The 20,923-nt window shown below is 30.6% G+C and overlaps 1 pseudogene across 1 annotated transcript in view; it reads right to left on the bottom strand.

Moving 5' to 3' along the window:
* The window catches only part of LOC308653292 (high mobility group protein B3-like), a 326,638-nt pseudogene extending 306,029 nt beyond the window's left edge, over window positions 1-20,609 (bottom strand). The window contains exon 1 of the transcript in view: window positions 20,079-20,609. The product of the transcript in view is annotated as a high mobility group protein B3-like (transcript). The remainder of the gene's footprint in view (window positions 1-20,078) is intronic.
* Between the last annotated feature and the right edge of the window lie 314 nt (window positions 20,610-20,923).

Raw genomic sequence — 20,923 nt, 5'->3', positions numbered from 1 at the left:
TGAGGTGTATGCCAAAAGAATATATAAAGATGTATAAGTAGATATTTATGTTTATACATTTTATATCTTTATGTGTATACATATAAAATGTGTGTTATGTGTATGTATATACATATTCACATGGAATTGAGATAAGGAAAATTATCTGGATATGTTTTTAAAATTTTGGTCTTCAATAAAATTAATCAGATATATCATTTTACTTTTAAGTTAATTAATACACTCTTTATTATCTTGTTTACCCTATAAGGAGAAAAATATTTTATATAGCATAAAATAATTATGTATATTAAATGAGATAATACATGTAACATTCTTGGCCAGCGGCTTGCCTACTGTATATGACAATAAAATGTTCTTATTAATAAGAAGACATAAAAACAAAAATTAGTGCAGATAAATGTTAATTTAAAATATTTTATGCTGAATATTTTAATTTATATTAATTATTACCATAAAATAAGTTGTTTTAAATAATATAAACTCTTCCCCCATCTAGGAAAAAAATCTTCTGATTATACATAATTTGTCTCTGAAAACATCGTTCTGTTTCAGATTCTACTTTGCCACTTAATAATCATATAATATTAGGTAAATTATTTAAACTTCTATGTCTCAGATTCCTCAGACATAGACGTAAGAGCCTAATTCAGAGAGTTACTGAGAGTGTTAAACATCCTAATATACATAAAACATGTCCGAGAAGGAGTAATCATGCAATTTGTGTTAGTTATAATTTTAATGAACCTTATATTTTAGAACTATAGTTGAAAATTAATATTTATGTATTTTTTTAGCATAGTATATAAGAAGATAAAAGTGAATGTTCAGCATTAAGTAGGGTAGTTTTAAGTGTGGATTCATTGAAAATTAGATCATTTGCCCTGTCAAGTATTAGTATCATGTAAATAAAAATAATTAAAAACAATCTAAAATTCACAAAAATTCTTGTAAAGGAAAGCTTGAGTAGTGGAATTTAATAATTAATGTTACTTTGTAGAATAAAACCCATTGATTTAAAATAGGATACATAATGTTAGTATCATAAGTCTGAGGCACTGAGCATGTGCTCTAACTTCTATTATGGGAATACAAAATATGCCTTTTCTACAGATAAGCATAAGAGAACAACTTATCTTCAGGTGTTTAAAATTCTTCAAGGTAATGCAAGGAAGTCAGTAATTTTAAGATGGAAATACTATTGTATAGTAATATGCTAAATATCTCTTTGTTTTATCTAGTTTTATTCTGCAATTAATGTAACCTGAAAGTAAATTTTTTATTAGTTAATTTTAAAAAGTAATGTAAATCAAGAGGCATAATATGTCAAAGTTCGAAATGAATATGGCACAAAGTAAACAGTTACTAAGGATGCAATGCAGTTAATTGAAAAATGATTATTTCCAAAGTGAAGTAGAACTTGAAAAAATACTACATACATATGTTTAAACTATTTGGGATGACTGCATTTTCTCTTTTAACCTTTACTATTCATGTATTTTGAAGATTGTTATATAAAATGTTCTTAATGCATTCCACTATCGTGTATTTAAAAAATAAAATCAATTAAAAAATATTCTAATAATCTGGGCAGGATGAGACATGGTTGTAGTCCCAGCCACTTGGGAGGCTCATGCAGGAGGATCACATGAGATAAGGAATTAGAGAATAATTTGGGCAATATAGCAAGACCATCTCAAAACAAAAGAAACCAAAAGTTCTAGTAACTTGTTGAAAACCATAAACAAGTTTATGCCAACATTTATTTGCTGCTAAAACCCATGTGCTATTTGTTAACACTCGCCCCCTCAAAAACAACAAAAAATAAAAAAGAAAAGAAAAAAAGAAACTGCTAAATCCTGTGGAAATATCTACATATTGGGCATAGCCTATGTTGGTAATCTTTTTGTTATTGTGACAAAATAATTGAGATAATCCATTATAAGTAGGAGAAGATTTATTTTGGCTTATGGTTTGACTTCATTGTCAGCCTGCTCCATTGCTTCTGGGCCTGATGAGGCAATACCTCATGATGGAATGGTATGGTGGTGCTAAACTGCTCACCTCATGATGCCTGAGAAGCAGAAGGAGAGAAAGAAAGAAATGTGGGTTCAGAATACAGTAGACACTAGTATTGCTGTATGTATATACGTAGCCGTATAACCAATGTGATCCTGCAACCTGTACACGTGGAAAAAAGAGAATTCATACCCTATTTGAATCAAATGTATGATATGTCAAGATCATTGTATTGTCATGAGCAACTAATAAAAAAAAAAAGAAAAAAAAAGAAAGGTGTGGGTCAGGATAAAATACACCCTTCTAGGGCATATCCTTAGTAACTCACTTTTTCCAATGAGGCCCAACCTCCTATATTTTCCATTTCTACATTTCAATAATGCCATCAAATTATGAATCCATCATGAATTAATACACTAATGAGATTGAAGCCCTCACGATTCAATCACCTTCCTACAAGCCCCAAACACAGGTGCATTGTCAAGCTGAAATACAGACCATTGGGGTACATTACAAATCCAAACCATAGCAAAACCCAAGGAAAGTACTGATCCATACTTTAGTACTGATTAGTACTGAGTAGTTATAAATAATTCTCAACCAGTAACCATACATTTTGAAAGTTAATCTTTCATTTTTTTCTTATTTTATATTAATTATCTTTATCAGTAATAAAAAAGTCTTTCTTTCTACTATTTGGAATATAAGAGAATCTTTTTAATGTTTAAGAAAAGGTACTAGTGAGGAAAGGAAACAGAAGAAAAAATAAAATATTTAATAATGTATGCCATTTAAAAAAAATTTTAGCCTACGTATGACACTATAAGTCTATGAATTAGAAGTTACAAGACCTGATCAGGTAAATGTCCATTTTACACATTGAGAAGCAGGGATTTCATGAATCTAGACACTATAATTATGTATTTCTCTAACAAAAAGAACCATATCAGTACAGCCTCTGTATTCTTAATCTCAAATAATGGTTAATGTAGTTCAAGGAAGAATATATTATAGTATACATCATCCTATCAAGAGACAGTAGTTCTAGTAGATTACTTAGCATGGAAAACTCAACAAAAGATGGTTGTATGGGTGAGAATAGAAGTAGGAAAATAAATGATGAGAGTCAATGAAAGCAAAATGCGTATGTTCAGCATATTTTAACTAGAGAACTTGGAATACATTAGAAGTTCAACTTGTATTTGCATTTAATATAGACATCACTATTTCTCTGATTCACAAAACTTAGTTTCCATTTTTTTATCTTGTAAAACTTCATAGATATTTATCATTAAGAAATTATCCTTTCTTAAATTTAGCCACAGTTTACCAACAATATTTGGTAAATGTGTAAAGAAATAATTATCTTCATGTGAACCATCAAAGTGATGGAATGGTCTTTCAATTTATTATCTACAGTGATTACTTGTTAATTGAATTATGATGTGCATAATTTTAATACTTATAATACCTTCTTCAGTGTTTGCCTTTTTACTTTTGTAGTTTTTATTGTATTTTAATAAAATATCCCCATACATATCATTGCCTCCATTCTTTTAATAAAATACTTGGTTTTAAAATACATTGTTAATTTATTTTTCCATCAGTCAAATTTAGAGGTAATAATTTCCTTTAATTTTTTTTTTTTTTGGTACTGTGAATTGAACTTATGGGCACTCAACCACTGAGCCACATCTCCAGCCTTCTTTTGTATTTTATTTAGAGAAAGGGTCTCACTGAGTTGCTTAGCACCATGCTGTTGCTGAAGCTGGCTTTGAACTCTCAATCCTCCTATCTCAGCCTCCTGAGCCACTGGGATTAAAGGCATGTGCCACCATGCCTGACTAAAATTTGGTTTTAAACATTAAGTATATTGAACATACAGTAAAGAATTTGATAAAATTAATATAAAATCTTTCAATAAATCCTAACAAAATATAACAAATTTATAATATTGTAGTATACATTTTTTATATAAAAATTTCCAGTTACATTTAAGGTCACATCAAGTGTCCCAGATGCAGCCATTTTAATGACAGCTCTGGATCATGTCAAAACTTGTAAACTATTGACCAATTTTTTTTAGTTTTAAACAAAAAAGAAACAGTAAATCACAGACAGTTATTAACAGAGAAGCAAAATGACCTTATTTATTTTGCTGGAATTCATTATTATACATAGAAAAGACGAAGATGAAATGGGAGAAAGTGGAGTGGATATTATTTTCTTGGGAAAGATAATGTTTAAACACAATGATAATTGTGGGAGTGACAAAAGGTTACAATGTCAAATGAAAACACTATGGTATTGACTTGATTGAAGGGATCTGTGATATAAAAGTGAGAACTTACAATATGAGACAATTATAGTTTGCCATGGTTCTCTAAAATTGGAGGTATGGTGCTATTATTGCTACAATAAGCAAAGATTCTTAGCTTATGAAGAAAGGCTTAAGAAAAAGTTGATATGATTAAGATAATTTTTTGTCTCTTGAATTCTTCAGTTTTTAAATGTAATATTTATTTATAGAGATTTATTTTTAAATACCCTATCCTAAATTAATTGTTGTGAAAAATCTTCACAATAGAGCAGTTGTGAAAAGTAACCAGATTATAAATAAAATCAAATGTACTAGAACATCCTTGCATTCAATATTAGATTGCATATATCACAACTATATAAATCGTGTATATATTAATATCTTTAAATTTTTCCTAATAGATTTTTAAAGAAGTCAATTTATGAGCATCATAAAAATGTTAAATATGTTTTATGTTTATATTATTCAGTGATTTCAAAAACATAAGTCCCAGTAGAAATAAAGCATCAGTTGAGAAATAATTCTAAATTATAATCAAATAATTTGGAATAAATAGTCTCTTCAACAAATGGTGCTGGAAAAACTGGATTTTCACATTATAATTCAGTGAATCCTTATCTGACACCATCTACAGAATAAACTCAAGATGGAGAAAAGATATAATTGTAAGATCTAAAATCATAAAATTACTAGGAAAGAACATAGGGAAAAGCCTCTTAACATTGACTTTGCAATGAGTTTTTGAATATCAAATAAAAAACTCAGTCTGCAAAAATTAAAATAAATTAGTAACGTTACAACAAAGGAAAATATAAGTCAACAAAATAAGATGGGATTCCATGGGGGAAAAATTACAAACCACATATCTGATGATGTGTTAATATCCAAAATTTATAAAGAGCACTTTACAATTCAATAGCAGAAAATCAACCCAATTTAAAAATTGGCAAAGATCCTGATCAGATCTTCCTCCAAAGGAGATATATATATTTTAAGCCACAGGTGTAAGAAAAGATGCTTAACATCAAAAATCTAAGGGGCATGCAAATTAAAACCACTATGAGATATCTCTTAACATTGTATGGATCATCATTGTCCAAAAGTTAATAGAAAACAAATTCATAAGTGTGTGGAGTAAAGGGAGCCATAGTACACTGTTGGTGGGAATGTAGATTGGTACACAGATTATGGAAGCCATATGGAGGTTTCTCAGTAAACTAAAAATAGAACTACCACATGATCCAGAAACCACTCCACTGGATATAGATCCCAAAGAGATGAAATTACTACCTTATAAAGATATCTGAAGTACCATGTTCATTGAAATATCATTTATCAATATTCACTGATAGACACAATGGTTAAGACTATGTCATATATCATGTGATACACAAACACAGTTAATAGACAAATATGGAGAGATTAGCCTGTGAGTCTACATGAAACATTGGGCTTGAATTTCTTCAATAAAGTATACATTTTGGGGAATGACAATCTAAGTTCAGTGTGTCTGAGACATCAATTCTAGTGACCAAGGCAATTAGTTAGTGAGATACTAAAGAAGGGTAAAAAGTTTGCTAAGAAGAAAAATTAGAGAGAATGGAGAGCAAACAATTAGCATATCCAGTGCAATATAAACAAAATAATCTACCACACAAAATTAAACAGAAAAAAATAAGACATTTATTGGTATTCAAATATCTCATACTGAATGCTTTCAGAGTCCAATCATGAAAGATCATACAATAATTTTAACAGAAAAATTATAATATAAACGGTTGACACTCATAATAGAAGATTGACTTGTTAAAGAATAGCCTAGTAAAAAGTAGAAAAAAATGCAAAAAAAATACGAATAGGAGATATAAAGAGCAGCCCAATCCCTAGAGTAAATATAGAACATTCACGGAAGAAACTTGAGAGCTAGATCTATACAGAGAAGAGATTTTTGATTTACTGAGTGGCAGTAAGCTCGTTGCAGTGTTGTCTGGATTTTCCTGGACAGGTTCTATGTGAAATTTACTAGAAATATGCCTCCTATGGTTCTTGGGTGAGATGTTCATGGAGTGGGGTTATTTAATGTAGATATCATGCTTTGAAACTGTATAGGGGAACATGGAAGAAAACTACGGACTCCTGGGTGCTTCTATACTCCATGCACGCCAGAGCTGGACAGTGAATAAGATGTGTGTGCTACAAAAGCCTGAGGCTCTACAAAATTCTCAAGTTGTAGAATCTCCTAGCCCTTTACTTTTGCTAGCCACCATGGCTGGTTGGAGTCAAACACTGAACAAACCGAAAGTACTTGATGCTGGAGAAAAACTACCTTATCTAGAGCCTATGAGGGAGTTCACTCAAACAAAGAAATAAAATCCTTTCTCCTGCAATGTTTTTTTTTTTTTTTCCTAGCAACTTCCACAGCAGCTCAGAAAGAAAATTTTTAAAAGGCCAATGTCCATTTTACAAAGTAGGTGAAATATACTGAATTTAGATCTGAAAAGCAATAAATAGATAATTGTCATGGAATACAAACCTAACATCTTTAGTTTCAGGTTAGAAATAAATTATAATTTCACATTTCCAATTTAACACTTATGTATATGAAAATCTCCCTCTATTATAACATTGAATTCTATCTTGTGAAGGTATTAAACAAATACAATTCAGGGAAATAACCTGATTTAACCTTTAACAGGCCCCAGGATGCCTTATTATTGAGGAAAGTTAACATACTCAAGATAAATAATCGATGTGTAGATCAGCACTTCATTTTTTTATAAGTTGTAGATGGATACAATCTTTATTTCTTTTTAGGTGGTGCTGAGGATGGAACCCAGTGCCTCATATGTGTGAGGCATGCATTCTACCATTGAATACATTCTACCGCAGCCCTGAACACTTCTTTTTAAATTTTAGGATAGTATAAAGAAAGATAAACAGCCACTAGGGAAATTGAGTTTATAAGGAAGGACCCAAAGCCTCCAAGATGAGATCAGAGGTGGATAGCCCTCTTCAGCATGTCATAACAGAAACTTGAATGCAGACATACTCAGGCCCTTAGCTTCATATTCAAGGAGGTCTCACTCCTCTGGAGTGACAAGAGAATTGGAATTCTTATGGTTTTGAACTGTTCTGGCTGTTAGGACCTGTGTCAAGCATGGATGCCCTAGCATTCTACAGGACTGATTGCTTAAGTGTTTCCCACAACCTTTGCAACAGACATTGCAGGAGGTCCATCTGAAAGAAATCAAAGATGGACAAGTAAACTCTTACTTCTCACAGATTAAAAGGAAGTCTGTGTTTCATATTCATTACTACAACTTCAGTTCCCTCAGTTAGATGTTTTGGCCAAGGTTTGCACTTTTCTAGTGACCATTCTTTTTCCCACAACAGCTATTTTAATTTTTATATAGTTTGGACCATCTTAACACAATACTACTTCTTTTTGGACTCCAAATAGGTATATGCTACCCACTGGGTTATTAGTTTTACAGTATTCAATTTTTTTAACTATTTGGTAATAAAAAGAGTATTGAAAACGAAGCACAAAGAAGTTCTGCATGAGTCGTCTTATCTCTGCTACTTGTATACACAATACTCTAAACCAAAATCATTTTTTTCTTGCCTGATTTTAGTTTCCTCCTCTCAAGATGATTACTGAAGATACAGTACTCATGTTACTTTCAATTTCTAAGTTGGTGGGTAGATGATTGTATAAAAAAATGGTACATGTCATCATTGCTTTAATGTTTCTATTTCTCTTTTGCCATTTGGACACACCAGAGGATTTTTTAGTCACCTAAAAGTCTGATATAAAAAATGACATTATTAACTAATAAGTTACTATCAGAAGTATGAATGCTAATTTTAGATAAATGTACTTTATTTTTTTTATTTTTTTAACATTTTTTATTATTAGTTGTTCAAAACATTACAAAGATCTTGACATATCATATTTCATACATTTGATTCAAGCAGATTATGAACTCCCATTTTTATCCCGTATACATATTGCAGATTCACATCAGTTCCAGAATACAACAGACACTAGTATGACAATATGTAAAAAAGTGGATGTGGAACTGATAAATGTACTTTAGATAACTTTTGCCATGCTACTATGATCTCAGAAGTAAGCATTCATGTGGTAGTACTCTGAAGCAGCCTGAAATTTAAAACAACATAAGAAACAGCTGCTGTAGAGAGTTGTCCTAACCACAGTGGAGATTATGTGAGCAAGAAATGAAGTTTTATTATTTTAAACAACTGGTTTTCTGATACCACAACTTAATATACAAATGATTTCAAAGCATCAAATTACCTAGAGAAGAAGCTAGAAGTATAGTTGTATAGGAATATAGCATGCCAGAAGATAACATTCTTGAGTATACTTGATAATTCTGGGCACAACTGATAGAGTTTTCTCATTATTTCCCTCATTTTTTTAAAAAAGGGAGATTTTTTATTTATATTTTATAAGATGCTATATAGAATCAGAAAATTTAAGTAATTTTCATAAGTTCACATACAGCAAAATGATAAGACCAATATTCTTGAAAATATTTCTTGATTTTATTTATGCATATATTGATGCATAAATTGGCAATATTCTTTAAAGATAATTTAAAATAACATAACAGTGATAGAGAAAAGAAATTGGATTCAGTATCTATGATGCTTTAAATTTATAAGTCAGAAGGTAGGTGATTGAGAGAAAAAGATGACTGTATTATACTTCCTTTGAATGCTTCCAGATCTCATCCTGTCTGGGCACACCAAATGACAAAATTTTGTAATCACCTTGAAGTCTGATACAGACACATGATTATATAAGTTGCAATCAGAACTATAAATGAATGCTGCTTTTAGGAGAAAAATGCTAGTTATAGGAGATACAGTTTTTTTGTATATACTATGACATAGGTTGAGTAAAGCATCATAATGAATCATCAATAAATCATGAGGTCTTGATTTCAAGTTTCTAGGTTGCCTCTATTTATGTTGAAACTATTATACAAGAAGGAATAACAATGTTTTGCAATTAATGCAAAAATTTCGTAAAATAAATTCTATGATGCATATCTAAGAATGTTCTTCTTTTTTCAAATTGTCCTCCAAAATTATCTCTCCAAATTTATTAAAATAACAACAGTTTTCAAAGGTTTGTTGAACTTAGACAAATCGATTAGCCTGAAGTAGTAAACCAATGACAATTTTAACTGAAAGCCAAGTGTAAAGCATAATGTTTGGTATTTTCTGCTTTTAAAATACTAATTATTTATAAGTGAGAACAAAATTTGTTCTGATCTAAATCTTTCTAATATTTACATTAAATATAATATGCTTCATCTCAACAGAAAGTTTGTTACTTGAATTCTACTGAAATATTACTCAGTATAAGAGCTCATAGTGGAATAACTTTGCTGAATTAGAAAAACAAGACAACACTATTTACAAGGTTATCTCCTTATTTCTCAACATAGGAGATCTAAATAATTCAACAAAAGGCTTAAGACAAGAGAAGTTGAAAATTTGGCAATTTTTAAGTACATTTTGAAGTATTATATATAAACAATATTTAAACTGTGAAAATATAGCAAGTTTGTTGTCTCCACAAAATCAAATATAAATGTTAAAGGTTACTCTGGGATTATGACTATAGTAATCAGGAGAGAGGTAGAATGATAAAGAAATAACTAAAACAACCAAATTGTTAGTGGTATTGATAAAGGTAGGGTAATGTAAGATTCTTAGAAATACCAATTTGTCGTCAATTGTATTGTCCATTGCAATAACATACATGGTGGGCATGTGAAGAGTTCACAGTTTCTGAAGAAAGTGAGAGCTTTGTTTGATATTATTCTAGGTCAGACCTCACATAGACTGGAAAGAATTTTATCATAGAATCCAATCCTACAACTTCTGCTTCCCTAATGAATATTCATTGAAAATACAGTCCTTGAAATGTCTTGATAGAAAGCTCATAAATGTTTCAGACAGTCAAATTATGTAAAAATAATCATAGTGCAAAACTATTTTTATTAGCTTCTGATGTCACTTCCTTGTATTAAAACTCAAAAATTCAAATTATTGGGAGAATTTAGTTTGTTGACAGTCTACTTCATAAAGCTTAATGTATAAGGGTTAATGTTGATAAAGAATTATATTACTTCTTTATAAAATTATAACCATAGACATGGAGAAAAATCAATGTTAATGGACAATTGCATCCTTTTTTCATGAAATAGGTTTTGATATTTGGGAATGTTGGAGAAGTTTTCATCAAAGAGAATTGCAAACACAAATATTTGAGGTTTAACATTGCTATGATGCAAAACATTATGGAGAAGTTATAGAGACAAAAATAGAAGAAATAATAAACCAAAAATGAGACAGAAACAAAAATATGATCAATAAATTAAATTATATTTTTATTTAAAAGTTATTGATATATCACAAATATTTTCCTTCTCCGCTCTAATGATGTTTAAAATATTTTTTAAGTTTTAGCATCACTGGGACACAGGAACAAGTATCTTTGATGAATCAGAATTTTGAGGGATTTCTGGAAGACATGAAGCAGATGGGGACAGATGGAGGACAAAATTGATCCATGCAGAATAGCCTGTGATTCAAAGTAGGCAAAAGGGGAAAACCTGGAGGAATTAGTGAGCAGGTTTCTAAACTGGGCCCTGAAAACAGTCAAAGCTCGGAACAGAAGGGACTGGAAACAAAGCAAGCTGGGTAATAAGGCAGAAACTGAAGGGATTTAAATTTTGAGCAAGTTATTCCCACACAAGGTGGCTGGTAAAATCTTTGTTGCCAGGGACGGTTTAAAAATTAACTGAGGGATATGGGATTGAAATCTGTCAATTTGGGCAGCAGAGACAAAGAGAAGAGATTTACCACAGCAAACAGTTGGTACCATTAATGAGAAGTTGAAGGACAAAAAATAATTTGGAAAATACTCTACATCATCTGATATTTTAATTCCAACTGAACCCTCAGAATTAATATTGTAAAGGGACACAAATAACCTGGAAAGTTCACAGAATTTTTCAGATTCAGGAGCTTGGGAACAGTCAAAAAATTAACTGTTGAATATTTAGGATCCTCGCCAAAGGCCAGTGCACTGAACACCTTACACTACACTCTGAACTCTGGGCTCTCTTCATATGAGAACAATGTCAAAAGGATCATCCCATTTAATGAATTCTAAGCCGGGATCCTCAGGGAAGAAGTTGAACCTCTACTAGAAGGCTACAAAGCAATACACATAATAAAAATTCCTACTGGACAAAGGCTTTGAAAATTAAGTAAAGTTTAGCATTGAGTAAACAGGATGTATAGGGACTTCTTTTTTCCATAACTGCTCATTCACATAGATGATAATGTAGGTAAAACAATTAGATTATTTAATTTATAATTAGGAACTGTTGTCAATGCACTAAAAGCAAAGATGATATAAAAATTTTACATGATGTAACTCTTATTATGCATATTAGCTTTCCAGATAAGTAATATAATGAAGCCAAACCATCATTTCTGTCTGCATAACTGAATAGAAACTGAACGTGATTAAGCAAATAAAAAAGAACTTGATTTAGAAGAAAAATGTAATACAAGGACCACTAAAGTTTAAATTATTTTATTGTGTATTCTTCTCATTTTGACAGCATTCTTTAGAGTTACTGTGTCGTTTTTTATTTTTTGAAAACAAAGACATTTAACAGACCCGCCCCCCTCAAAAAATATTAGAAAATTAGCCAGGTTCCATATCCTGTCCACACTCAGCAGAGGAGCTAAGATAGGCTGTTAAGATGAAGAGAAGGCAGTTGTGGGAGACAACCTATGTTGTGCTCATCCCAGGAAGACTGCTGTTGCATTCTATGTGCCGAACTACATCATACAATTTGATCACATGGAGGAAATACTTTATCTATTTAGTAGCTAATATTTTCTAATAATTTTTTATTGCCTTTCTTTAAACTGTTCTCTTTAAAGAGACCCAGGAAATGTCTCTCAGGGTTTTTTTTTTAATTTTATTTTTTATTTCTAAGCTTTTCTATGTTACAATAATACTTGCTATTTTGTATAATGACAAATTTAATTTTATATTTTTAAACATGAAAGAATGAATTGTAATTTTGTATTAGATATTCAACAAACATGTGTTATCTTACAAGAAATATCTCCAACTTACACATAACTATAAAAGTATCTTGAGAGCATCTAGTGTGTAAGTAACACATCATAATGGCAAATTAAAGTTTATAAAACTCATTATTTTATGTGCTAAATTTATATTTGATCCATTATATTAATACCAGCTTTACTGTCAAAATGCATTTATAATAAGTGATCTTGATGAATTTACATAAAGATTTTTTCAGAGTTGATTGTACTTTGATACCAATAACCTCTTACGTTCTATACAGTATGTACAGTAGCCTTATAAACTAATTTTCCTTTAAGTTTTCTGTGATATTGTAAACAATTCAGCATAATTGTATTTTGTGACCTAGACAAATCTATCCTATTATTTAATAATGTGTGTTTTTAATATTTAAATTATTACTATTCTCTAGTTTAATTTCTAAAAGTCTTTGTTTCTGCTTTTGTTGTTGGTACAATTCTCAGAATAATCCCATGGCTATGACAATTTTGTTTTATTCTGGTTATTTTAACCTAGATTTGATAAATTTATACAGAATATTTCTAGATTTTTGAGTGGTTCTACTTACTTTCAATTAATTCAGGTATTTAAAATTGGTCAGTAAAGTAGACTTTCTATAAACCTACCTAAGATAAATTTAGTCTTGGAATATGGCATCCACTCCTTGGGATAATCCCTTTCTCATCTTGTGTGCTGGGTCCAAATCATTTTCTTCTAACAATCAGAATAAAGCAAAGGTAGTGAGATTTTTTTTTCTGAGACTAGGTTATAAATATTGTGTACTTCATTATGATTCTTCTCTCTCTCATTCTTACCTGTTCTTCTGATGAAGCTAACTGCCATTGATTAGCTATCACTTGCATAAGTACATATGGCAAATAATTGAGACCAGCCAGCTTCAGGTTGACCATTAGTGATGAACTAAGACTCTCCAAATATATGCATAATGTATTTGTTAGAATTGGTCATTTCTAACAGTTCTTATCTTCAGTGCATTTATTGAGTCATTTTCAAACTTCAATAATCTAGCTGAACACGTTGAATGCTTCCTTGAATAAGCATCATGTTTTTGAAGATGTAAATCAAAGTAATTCATCATGTATAAATAATTTTATGTGGATTGCAAGCTATTTACATATTAACATTTGATAAAGAAACTCCATGTTACACCATACATGACATAATTGTATTTTTTAATAAAAGCACAATAATTAAATTGTTTTAAAAACATAAAATGCTTAAGATTCAAAAATAGAACTAATTCAAATTATATAATTTAATTTAGTTCCTTGAAATTAAACAAAAATATTTTTAAATAGGTTGAATTGATCTAATAAGTCAAGCAGTTATACATCAACTTTGAAATACAAGGATTACTTGATAAATAATAAGATTCTTTAACCTATCTTACTAAACTATTAATTTTCTTCTGGAAATGTAAATTTCAATTTTATTCATTGAAAATGGCTTACTAACATGAGGAATTATCTTATCCTCAGTTAGGTTTGTTTCATGCCATTAAGCACTTTTGTTGATTTCGTGTGACATTTAATTCCTCACATGCTCTAACAGCTCAGTAATTCACATAAAAAGTGTAACTGTGACATTCAAGGAGTGTAATTTGCCATGATTTATGTGAGCAAATATTGTTATGTCACTGAAAATATAGAAATATGGCCAAGACAGTATAGCTGATGACTACTTTTATTTTCTGTCTCCTCACATCTGCCTACAATAAGAATTACTATCAACATTCACAGATGTAATTCTTAGTGAATATTATTGTGTGAAGTTCAATAACTAGTAACAGTAAAAAAGGATAAAAATACACCAGACATAAATATTGCAAACCACTGCTTAATAAATTATATGGAGGATTTGTTACATGATCAAATTTATAAGAAAAACTATAGAAAACTATTATAAAGTTAGCATCGATTCATGTTAAAAACACTGTATGCCACATTTTATTACTATATGTAATTGCCTTACTGTGAGAAATTCTTTGCTAAAATTCATACACAAAGATGTATTATTTTATATCTGCAGCCTCAATGCTCCTTTATGAAAAAAAATATTCCCACACTCATAGAAATACACAAACTCATTTAATGACAACACAATATGTATATTCCCAATTTTTCCATGGATCAAAATCTTTTGGACTACTTTATGCCAGTGTCTATCAAAGGGATCTGAATTTGGACATCTTCATTTATCAAATCAAACAATTATTGCACTCAGGCAAACTATAATGTATATAAAGTCTGAATCAATATAAAATAATGAAGGGTGATACTAAGAAAATATCCCAAATAAATATTATTTGAATAAAAATATAAATGTGGTCAAAGTAGTTATCTACTGCAGAATATCCTATTCATAAAGATTCACAGTGGGGAAAAACATTTCAAGATTTAGCCCAGAAAAGGAGAAGAGGATATTGTTTTCTTTTAGTTGATGCTCTTTTAAAACATATTACAAATATTGTTAATCATATAATTATTCACTTTGTTTTATTATTTCTTTTTCCTTATCTTAAAAAAAGGCATAAAAACACTGACAGCTTTCCAATTCAGAATTTTTTATGGAATGTGCTAATATGTTAATTTTCATATTTTTGTAAGTGGTTAAAAACTCACTATGGAATAAACAATAGAATAGTATAAAAGAAAAATAATTTCCATGGCATATGGAAAAAGTTCTTAAAATTACATAACAACTTAATATTCATTATGAAGTGTTTGGAGAAGAAAAAAACAGAAAGAGAAAATGTGAATAGAAAGAAACAATGGGAGAAACAGGGTAATTTCCACTTGTTATTTGGATATGTAATTTCTGTTTCTGATTGACAGATTTTGGATAAAATCATTCCTGGTTATTTAAAGTTCTTTCTGGCTCTGCCCACCATTGCAATGACTTAGAGATCCATAGAGCTGCCATTTCTCTGAGTGATGATAAGAGTGAAATAAGTGATGTTATTTGTGTCATGAAGTTGAAAACTGAAATTCAGGAAAAACAATTTAACCAAACTGAAACAAGAAAATGTTTTAAAATTAAATATACGTATAAATAAATTTGTCAGAATTTCAGTAACATTGGGCGTATGTTCAAATTAATATACAAGGTATAATTTTTATAAATGTTCAAACTCCCAAATATATCTGTATACAAAAAAATAAGTAAAAGTTCAAGTGGAATTTTTTAATAACTTTATTTTATCTTATTGATAAAAAGATAGCAGAATGCCTTACAATTCTTAATATATATATATATATATATATATATATATATATATATCACAATTTTTCATATCTCTGTTTGTATATAAAGTATGTTGACACTCAATTCAAGTCTTCATACATGTAGTTTGGATAATGATGTCTATCACATTCCACCATCCTTGCCTCCTACCCTTCTTCCCTATCTAGAATTCATCTATTCCTCTCATGCTCCCCCTCCCTACCCCACTATTAGTCACCCTCTTTATATCAGAGAAAACATTTGGCATTTGGTTTTGGGGGAATGGCTAACTTCATTTATCATCATCTTCTCCAATGCCATACATTTACCTACAAATGCCATGATTTTATTCTTTTTTTATTGCTGAGCAAATGGGATGGAATCAAAGTAAAAAGTTTCTCCTCAGCAAAATAAACAATCTGTGAGTTGAACAGAGAGCCTACATCCTGTGAGCAAATTTTTACCCCTCACACATCAGATAGAGCACTAATCTATAGAGTATATAAAGAACTCAAAAAGCTAAGCACCAAAATAAATAAATAAATAAATAACCCAATCAACAAATGGGTCAAGGACCTGAACAGACACTTCTCAGAGATGATACACAAGCAATCAACAAATATATGCAAAAATGCTCAGCATCTCTAGCAACTAGAGAAATTGAAAACAAAACTACTCTAAGATATCATCTCACTCCAGTCAGACTGGCAGCTATTATGAAGAGAAACAACAATAAGTGTTGGGGAGGATGCAGGGGAAAAGGTACACTCATACATTGCTGGTGGGACTGCAAATTGGTGCAGTCAATATGGAAACCACCATTTGACCCAGTTATTCCTCTCCTTGAACTACACACAAAGTACTTAAAAACAACTTTAATGCTGATAATGCATTTTTAATTATCAGTGAATTGTATAGTAAATGGAAGCTGGAAAACAATAAATTTTGTGAGAATCTCCATTGAGTGTTAAAGAAACAAAGCTATAATTTTAACTTAAGACTTTAATTCAGATGAAGATAATAAACATTCATTTGACCAATTTTAAAATAATCATATTACTTTTCATGTAAATTATATACATATCCAACCTGAAAATATTTCAACAAAAAAATCAATAAGGCAAAATTATATTGAATGTTATCCTGCAACAAAAGAGTTTATCACTTCAAAAGCATCTACTAATTTACACTGATTTACAATCATTTCACTCACTATTAACTCTTTCCAGATAGTTTATATATTATGAAATATTTTAACTTTGCTGCAGGTCAAATAGTGTCATATAAAATATAAACATGGAAATCGATTTTTTAAAAATCACTTCAAAACTGAAACTATTTAAAGAATATTTTATTTAACATGTAAAAAACATTTACAATGTATGGAGTCATATGACTTCTGAAGAAATAAAAGGGTACTATCTTAAGAATTGTCATGTTGGGGCTGGGGATGTGGCTCAAGTGGTAGCGCGCTCGCCTGGCATGTGTGCAGCCCGGGTTTGATCCTCAGCAACACATACAAACAAAGATGTTGTGTCCATCGAGAACTAAAAAATAAATATTAAAAAGAACACACTCTCTCTCCCTCTCTCTCTCTCTCACTCTCTCTTTTAAAAAAAAAAAAGAAATTGTCATGTTTATTAAGCTGCCAAAGTGGCTAAGTATTTCATATATGTTGTTCCTTCCTTTTTTTTTTTTTTAACTTTCAGATCGTCAGGAAGAATTAGATAGAAGCAATCAGGATGCTACAGTCCTGATTATTCAGGGAAGCTAATCACATATCATGTGAACTCCAATTATCATGTTTTATCTGCCCTCCAAAAGGAGGAACAGGTAAGGATTATCCCACCTGATGATTGTTCGCTCCTTTCTTTATTAAAAGAAAATATCAAAGTTAGCTTTGAGAAAAGCTAAAAGGAAAAAAAATGACTTATAAATGATTTTGTTAGGACAACAAAAAACCATTACAAAATACTTATTAAAGATAGCTATGGTATACAACAGAAAATCTGTATTATTATTACAAATACACATTATTTTGATTCATTTTACAGACCATTGAATGGATGCACAGGCAAAAAAAAAAAAGCTTTTTAGTTTTTACTCCTAATTATTAACTATTATAATGAGCCTTGGAAAAAAAGAAATAAAAAATTTGGGGTCTCTGGATATTTATCTGCTGAAATGCAACTATTTTCTAGTGTATATTTCCTTATTATAATGTAACAAAACTAAATTGCATAAATTAACTTATATTGTTCTTTGCATTTATTATAAGATAACATCTTCCTTGGAAATGTATAAAAACAATGCATTTTGATGCCTGACACAGTGTAGGCACTCAGAAAATTTATTTCCCTCTAATTTCCATTGGTTTCATTAGTATGATGATTATGGTTTTTCCTGTAATACTTTGCTTTGCTAAAATATATTTTTCAGTATTAACACAATATATATTTATGAGCTTTATTGAGGTATTCTTACATATAATAAAACAAATCAAATTGTAGTATACAACTTTATGACTTGAAAATGTAAACATAAACAAAAGTAAATTTAGAACATTTCAAATATAGACAAAAATTTGACTTTAATTAAATCAAGACATTTCTCATTAGTATAAAACAAAAATTCTTATATTTAAAAGGAAGTAAAATTCTTTTATTACATTTAATTTCATTTGAAATTTAGGTAATTTGTTCTTTCTTCAATCCAGCCTATCTGTCTTAAATTAAATTGGATATCACAGAAAGTTTCTGGCTGTAACATTTTATGTTTAAAATACAAATTTACATTCATATCATCTAATGCTGGTGAGGAAAAAATACAGTAAGCATATATGTACATTTTATTAATGTTCTAACAATAGTCAATGATTGAAAAACACTAATAAAAATCTTACAGTCTATCTAGAAGTTCATGGAAAAAAAGCTTAATATCTCCGTTTTTTTTTTTTTTTAGTATTTTAAAAGTTCTCACTTTATTTGATTCATGAAATACCTCCTGTAGGAGAAGGAGACAAGAGGGTAGATTAACTGGAAGCAGAGTTTCTCACAACTCTGTGACAGATGACTCAAAGAGTGAGTGAACTGCTTATCCGTGAGGTGAATGAAAAAAGCTGTCCACTGATGTTCAATATTAGACAGAGATCCTTGAAGACTAGAAAATTTAGGTTGTATCAGACAAGGATGAGGAAAAGTATTGGAGCTGAGCTCCTGGTGGGAGTTGGCCAAATTAGTACACAAGGTCAAAAAAAGAGTGTAAAAGTGCATCTCTTTCCCTTTGTTTCTATTTCTCTCTTTTGCTAACAGCCAAACTCCACAGTTTTCACTTTCGCTCTTCCTTTAATTTTTTTCTTACATTTTTCTCCTCCCCACTCATAAACAGTACATCCTATCTTGCCTCCATATTTACCCTATTCACCTCTTAAATCCATAAACCCTTTTCTAACCCCTTCTCCTCTTCTTTCCCCTTAATGAACTCTATCTTTATTTTTTGATGTAATTCTGCTTATTTAACTTCAGAAACATTTCATCTTTCTAAACATACAAAAAATAACATAACATTACAAATTGTATGTAAGTACAGAAGTTCTTGAGCTCTCATTCATGTGGTGGCCCTTTGCTGACAATGAAGAGTTCTATACTTTGTTGGAAAACAAAGTTTAAAATCTATTGTATTTAACTGAAAAAAAATTAAAACACTTCTCATGCCAGATGACTTTCCTTTTTCCACAAGTAAGAAAGGAAGCAGAATACTTTATCACTATGTACAAAAACAACACAACCTGATGCTATATGGATGTCCACTGCAGTGTCAACAGATCCAGCCTCACAGTGCATGCCCCGAGCTTCACTCCATAGCCTCAATGCCAAGAAAGGGGCATCAATAATTTTTTCCCAGTTGTTTTGTTCTTTTATTACAATGCTAGATATGTACAATTGATAATTGAGAATTTGTACCCAATAACCATATAGTTAGAACCACTTTCTAAGTTTTTTTTTTTTTTTTAATGGCAGAAACACCTTCAAATGCCTTGTCCCACCAACCACAAAGTGCACAGAGGATAGCAGGAGAGTGCCTTTTTATTTAAAAAGTGTTTGGAAATATATAAAACTTCCATAGAGTTTCAGGATGCTCTAGACACCAAGGGCCATATCATGTAAACCACTGACAATTTCTAGAGCACTTTTGAGAGAATACAATATGATCGTGATCAAATTCTGTAACTGATCCTAATGAGAATAGGGATCATGGTGTTCCTATACTCTAAGGTATCTCCTCTTCTTCCTCTTCATCTTCTTCATCTTCCTCTTCCACCATTTCTGGGCAATGTTAGCAGGATCCTTTATGCCATCAAATTGTCCTTTAGACTTAGAGTCAGAAACTTCCTTCTCATATTTATCCTTCAAGTTTGCAGCCTTAGTGATGTATGGCTGCTTTTCACTGTCACTTAAATTATACCACATCTCACCCAGCTTTTTTGTCACGTCTCCAATAGAGGTACCAGAATTTGTGGACTTAATCTTGGGGCAGAATTCTGAACAAAACAGGAAGATTACAGATGGTGATCTTTTGGAGGAATTAGGGTCCTTTTTCTTCTTACTTCGCTTAGCTGGTCCATAATCATTCATTTCCCAATCATAGCATACTTTATCTGCCTTTGTCATTCATCAGATTCAGATATTATCTTCACAGATCTTGTCTTCTACTCTCAGAGACTTCTTGGAAAATTCTGCAAAATTGACAGCAACTTCTTCAATTTTTCCATATGTTCTTCTCCGAATGTTGCACAAAGAAGGCATAAGCAGACATTTTGCTCTTTTCTTTTATGGGTTTACCTTTAGCCATCCTGATTGTATTGTTTGCTAGTCTCAATGAACTCTGTCTTTAACTTCTCCTAACACTAATTGATTTATAAAATGCCGGACCCCACTACTAATGCTATAGCAACACTTAATAAAACAGAAGTCATAGAAAACACCTATTGTTTGATTTTAAGCCAGATATACTTCATGATTACTTATTATCTTTATTTATAGAAACTTATGAGCCTACCTTTGTTGTTTATTGTGTCATATAACTTTGTAAATGTTCATCTAGGAATTAAGCACTTAATTTAGTGCTTTATATTGCATGCATAGTTAGTTGCATTTATTGGGCTT

The sequence above is a fragment of the Spermophilus citellus genome, assembly GCF_964194105.1.
Source record: "Spermophilus citellus genome assembly, chromosome: 7".
NCBI lineage: Eukaryota > Metazoa > Chordata > Mammalia > Rodentia > Sciuridae > Spermophilus > Spermophilus citellus.
The sequence above is the reverse complement of the archived record's forward strand: the minus strand, read 5'-3'. Positions and strand labels throughout refer to the sequence as shown.